Below are 6,225 nucleotides of genomic sequence, written 5' to 3'. Positions count from 1 at the left end.
TCAGCAAAATCTTCTCTTTTCTCGTTCTCCAGGTTGTCATCACTCACTTCCCAGCACTGTTAATTTCCTCAACCTACAAGATCTTGGGTTGGGTTGATTGGTGACAAAGAGTAATGAGAGAGAAGCTAAATCTCATATCTCCTCTTTCTGGCTCAACGAACCCCGTACTACCCACCGACAACAACAAACTTGGGGGTTCCATGACTTCTTGGAGCTAAGGGAAAGATGAACGCAGATTACAGCTGAGCTTGAGATTTGGAATCAAAATGCCAAATCAGTATTAAACCACCGCCGCCAAAGTATTCTCTTACTCTTATCACAGCACTCACTCTTCCCACACTAAAGACCTCCAATTATACGGCCACTTCAATTGCTACGAAGGCTTTAATCAGAATCGGAATCGGAATCGGTGTTGAGTTCCGCCAGTACCTCGAAAGTTGTCTCATATATAGAGTTCAATTTCTACCTGCCCCTCATATCAGTGTTGGCGACCCAATCTCTCGGTATCGGAAGAACAATGAACGATGAGGCGACCCACATTGGCCAACGCCCAAACTTGGTCTCAGTGAATCACCTCTCGGTGTCGGTTTCAGAACCAAAACAATGGAACATGCATTTTCTTTTTGAAAGCCCTAAACTCGGTCTCGCTTGCCCGTCATCGGGAGTGACTCGATCGCTCAAAGTAGTAGCCACCTGGACACAAAACCTGCTCACTTACTTTGGAGTTTGGACACCTATGAGTCTCTCCTTCAAGCTTATCTACTCTCGTGTGTTTACTTTGGAAAGCGGGAACTGAGCTTGGCATTGATCTCACAACTCTCGACTCTCAGTATCGCAACTCTGCTGGAGCTCGGTCTCACCACTAACTCGGTATTGCAATAATCCCCTCACGGTGATGGCAAGTAACTTCCACTAGTCTCCTCTCACCAACCTAACATCCCAGCAGCCTCCCTTGATTTAAGAAAACTAATCTCAACGTTTCCTTTGTGGTCTAGCCGGCACAAGCAAACCCAACTGCTACTTAACGCCAATCTAGCACTCGGTGGTGTTCAGCCATTCAAAAAAATAGAGGGAAAGAAGAAGAAGAGGAAAGGGAGGAGGAAACAGAGTACAACTCTACTATGGACCAATGAATTAAAAAGCGCGCCTCCTAAGGCTCAAAAAGCGGATTTCCGGCCTGAAACTGAGTGTGTTTCACTGGTTAGGCGACGAGGCTGCTGAGGCGTCCTTCAAGGCGCTCAAGGCGTTAAAGGCGTACGCTCTGGAAAAGAAGAAAAATGACGTCGTTTTGGTCTTTTGGAACAGAATGGGTTTAAAGGTCGCGACTGAAGGTGTTTGGACTTTGGACAGCCGATTTCAGCCCTCTCTCTTCCAAAAGGTACCAAATTCGATCCCTAACCCAAAGTTCGAGTTAGGAGCTCGATTTCGATTCGCAGCAATCAATTTGAAGGTGTCGGAGCTCGATTCGCAGCAGGCCATTTGAAGGTATTGGAGCTTGATTCGCAACATGCCATTTGAAGGTATGATTCCAATTGATTCCATTATAAATCTTGAAAATAGTGTTTGAACCAAGGCTATATTGATCTGGGTTTGTGTTGTTCGACTTGTTCCCGTCTAGACAATCATATATGAATATGATTATATGTATCTGGGTCTGAAGGAGAAGTCTTACTTTTGGGCATCACTTGTTGATGGGTGGACATCGAGATGATGTGGGTTTTAATCTTTCATAGGAAATTTGCAAAATTTGACTGGTTATGTTTGGAGAAGTTGGAGACAGATACATTTTGACTAGTTATGTTTGCAACTCGTTTTGGTTCTTAAATATCTTGATCTGTCTGTTAACCAGTTGTCTGGGCAAATCCCACCAGAAATTGGTCTTCTATGATTTGAAGAACCTAACTTCATTGTATGATTTGTATCTCCATGAAAATAAACTTTCTGGTTCTGTACCCACTTCATTAGGAAATTTGAGCAACCTGATCATTCTTTGAGGATTAAATTTTGTTTGAGCAGAATTAGATTCTGTTCTAGTTATTTGGGAAAAGCATTTCTCTGCTGAAAGCCTGAAATATTCTATCTTCCATCAAATACTTCACAGTAAATGGAGCCTGAGTTGCATTAATTTGTTACTGTCTGATTAAAACAGATATATGAAGGCTAGGATGTTTGCTTATATTGCTATGATTTTCACAAGTTGTTCTCACTGCAGAGAATTTTCAGGGATGATAGTGATGGTAGTAATAGTTTGGATGGTGATCTCCTAGTTGATGAGGATGATGATTTCCAAGCATGAAGTAAATTTCAACAATTGTTCTTTATCTTTGGTCTTTCAACTTTAGATCTTTGATTTCATTTTATGTTGGTGATTTTGTTGAATCATATGGTTCTAGTACTTTATTTATTATGAGTGAAAAACAATTAATAATGTTCTTTTGGTTGCTCTTAATGTGGTATATATAAGAGTAAGGCTTAATGTTCTTTTGGTTGCTCTTATATCGTAAGGCTTACGCCTTATGCCTCAAGGCTGCAAGGCTCTCCCGAAAACGCCTCGGGTACGCCTTTAGCGTTTTAAAACATTGCTATGGACACCTAAAATTATTGGGTTCCTAACGCTCCTTCATTTGATCCAAAAAAAAAAGAGGGAGAAACTGATCAATACACCCAATGTGCCAAACCCAATACTCTCTCGGGTCTTACTTCAGGGACGAATTGAATCGGAAACCTTCCACAGGTCTTGCCTAAGATGCAGCACACTGTCTTCCCAGAACAAAGTAATGAAAGTTGACGCAAGTCAACCACTTCCAGCAGATAAGAAGCTATGTCTTCCTCCCTTCACATATGGAATACATGTTATGTAAGGAATACTAAGAACTGAACACCAAAGAATGGGAGAATATCCTTGTATTCATTATTAACAAAGCTGCGGCTTATATAGCCTTACAAGTGATCGAAACAAACTAACAGCCCACTCAACGCACAACTCTTGTTGCGTGGTACATGATAACAGGAATGAGTCAAAACCTACCTACATGTCCCTAACAATTAGGGCTTATTAACAGCAGTAAATAAAACAGACTTTTAAAAACTTAATTGAAACCCTAGCAGCATTAATGCAACCATGCAACCCTAGCAGCACTAATGCAACCATGCAACCCTAACATTTCCTCCCCTAAACTGAATTGCAGTGAGCAATCAGTTTAACTTGGAACCTCACAAACCCCAAGCAACTCACGTAGCTTCACAAACGTATCTAGCTTGAGCGGTTTAGTCATAATATCAGCTATTTGATCTTGAGAACCACAGTGCACCAGCTTTACTTTTCCCTCCCTTGTAAGATCACGTAGGTAATGAAATCGAACGTCGATGTGCTTACTCCGACCGTGCAACACTGGATTCCTTGAGAGCTTGATAGTTGAGCTGTTATCACACAGGATAGTAATGCAACAATTCTGAAAGTGGCCAAGCTTGTCCAGCACCCTTCTCATCCATATACCTTGTGTAGCACATGTGACTGCTGCTATGTATTCTGCTTCCGTGGTTGATAAGGAAACAACCGGCTGCTTCTTGGAAGTCCAGGACACCGCTCCTCCACTCAGTGAGAAAATGTAACCAGAGGTACTCTTCCGGTCATTCACATCACTAGCGTAGTCGCTGTCGGTGTAGGCTAGCAACATTTCATCACCTCTTCTTTTGTAGAAAATTCCCAGGTTGACTGTGCCTTTTACATATCGAAGCACCCTCTTCAGAACTTATGAATGCATTTCAGTTGGATTGGCCATGAACCTGCTAGCAAGACTCACTACATACATCAGATCCGGTCTTGTCACCGTCAAATACATCAGACTTCCCACCATTTGTTTATACCTAGTGGCATCCACTTTGACACCTCCTTCATCTCTTGACAACTTTACACCTGGAACTATGGGATTATACACACTATTGCTGCCTTCCATCCCAAACCTCTCCAAAACCTCCCTAGCAAATTTCTTCTGACTTATATAAATACCCTCAGAGCACTGCAACACCTCCACTCCGAGAAAATATCTCATTTTGCCAAGGTCAGACATATCAAATTCTTGCTTCATGGATTCCTTGAACTCGACAATCATACTCTCACAATTACCAATACAAATCAAATCATCCACATAAAAACTTACGATTAGGATCTTACCTCCATCTCTAGCTTTGACGAACAATGTGTGCTCAAAATCACATTTTTCAAATCCCTCTTTGACAAAGTAATTTTCGATCCTGCTGTACCATGCCCTTGGGGCCTGCTTAAGTCCATATAATGCTTTCTTGAGCTTGTACACTTTCTCCTCATCTCCCTTTTGTTCAAACCCTAGCCTCGAGGCTGCTCGACGTAAACAGCTTCACTTAACTGTCCATGCAGAAAGGCACTTTTGACGTCGAGTTGGTAAATGCTCCAATCTTTCTGCACTGCCAATGCCACAATCATCCGAATGGTGTCCCATCTAGCCACTGGTGCATAAACCTCAGTGTAGTCTATACCAAGCTGTTGTGCATATCCCTTCGCAACTAAACGAGCCTTGCACTTATCAACCTTGCCATGTTCATTGTACTTTGTTTTGAAAATCCATTTTACGCCGATCTTCTTCACACCTTAGGTAAGGTTGTTAGCTCCCAAGTATCATTTCTTTCAATGGCATCGATCTCAGACCTCATTGCATCTCTCCACTTTGAATGTCTGACAGCCTCCTCAAAGCTAACTAGATCATCACTTGCAGTAAACACAGCTAGGTTATGAAACTCAAGCTCTTCCTCTGACAAACCCTCTCCACTAACGTAATATTGCATCCATATAGGCTGTCTTCTATTTCTTTCTTCTTGCAAAGCTAGTGAACCATCTGAACCATCTTGTAGAGAGCTACTTGAACTTGAGCCTGACTCATTCTGTTCCTGTTCACTAACATCACCTTCTTCATCACTTTTAACCTGTTCACGTTGATTTTCTTCATTGTCACCCCAAACTAACACATCCTGTTTTGCTTCTTCACTACTCCTCCCCCAATCCCAGCTTGCATCCTCATCAAATACAACATCTCGACTTACAATAATCTTCCTTGAAGTGGGATTGTACAATCGATAGCCCTTGGACTCTTCACTTACACCTGATAACACACACTTACAGCTTTTGTCATCAAGTTTGATTCTCTTGGCATCAGGAATGTGCACGTGATAGCTAAATTTATAAGCTATTGATTTTCCTTATTCACACTTAAGATTGTCAATTGTAGCAAGGGTAAACAAGGGTCTTTCCCGCAGAGGACTAAGGTTATAACTACTCAAAACAATGTCACAAAAGTGACCACTGTTCCTAGCGAACAGCAGTCGAAAACCTAATTTAAAACCTAATCTGAACTACTCAGAAAATTACGAAAATTTACAAAGATATACTAGACACACAGGGCGTGTTGCACACAAAATTTGGTATTATTCGGATATCGTTTACTATATAAAATAATTATAAAAATATAGAGGACAGAAAGTAACTAAAACAGATTTTAAGATGGTTTGAAAACAATATGATAAAGATACACTATGTCAATAACCTCATCAGACAACAGCCGAGGGCTGTTGTCTGATTCATAAAATTTCTGTTGTCTAGTAGCCTGATATCTCTTAGGCCTTCAGACGACAGATATTACCCGTGATCTATATTTCACTCAAACAACAGAGGCCGACCAATAATCTGTTGTCTGATTATGTCGAGATATGTCAAATTATGACTTTCTGTAGTTGAAGATGTAATGAAACGACAGTTATATGTTGTTATAAAGGATTCTACATAACATATTTTCATAAATCTCTATCGTTTGTATTTCATTAAGACGACAGAAATCTGTTGTGTGAATATATAGAGATTTGAACTATCTTGGATTTTTTCTGTTGTGTGAATCAATTGTAGACAACATATATTTTTCATGTTCTGTTGTTTCTTTTTTATTAAAATGACAGAAATATGTCGTCCGAATATATAGAAGCTTGTACTTTCTTGTGTTTTTCTGTTGTGTGATTCAATTAGAAACCACAATTATATGTCAATGTATGAGACTGTTAACAACAGACATTTGCTTGAATTCTGTTGTTTGATATTGGTTTGGATGTCAGCTTTATTTGGTTTGTATGTCTTAGCAAGAGCAGTTGCACAACACCATATTAAGAAATCTGGTCGGCAAAATTTAGTTGTAATTTATGAAA

At 40.4% G+C, this 6,225-nt stretch overlaps 1 long non-coding RNA gene across 1 annotated transcript; it reads left to right on the top strand.

Annotated features, from left to right (window-relative positions):
• The first annotated feature begins 1,131 nt into the window (after positions 1 to 1,131).
• Positions 1,132 to 2,449, top strand: LOC133712410 (uncharacterized). Its single transcript, XR_009847384.1, has 2 exons — positions 1,132 to 1,520; positions 2,213 to 2,449. It is a non-coding gene; the product is annotated as an uncharacterized LOC133712410 (long non-coding RNA).
• The last annotated feature ends 3,776 nt before the right edge of the window (positions 2,450 to 6,225 follow it).

The sequence above is a fragment of the Rosa rugosa genome, chromosome 5, assembly GCF_958449725.1.
Source record: "Rosa rugosa chromosome 5, drRosRugo1.1, whole genome shotgun sequence".
Lineage (NCBI taxonomy): Eukaryota > Viridiplantae > Streptophyta > Magnoliopsida > Rosales > Rosaceae > Rosa > Rosa rugosa.
The sequence above is the reverse complement of the archived record's forward strand: the minus strand, read 5'-3'. Positions and strand labels throughout refer to the sequence as shown.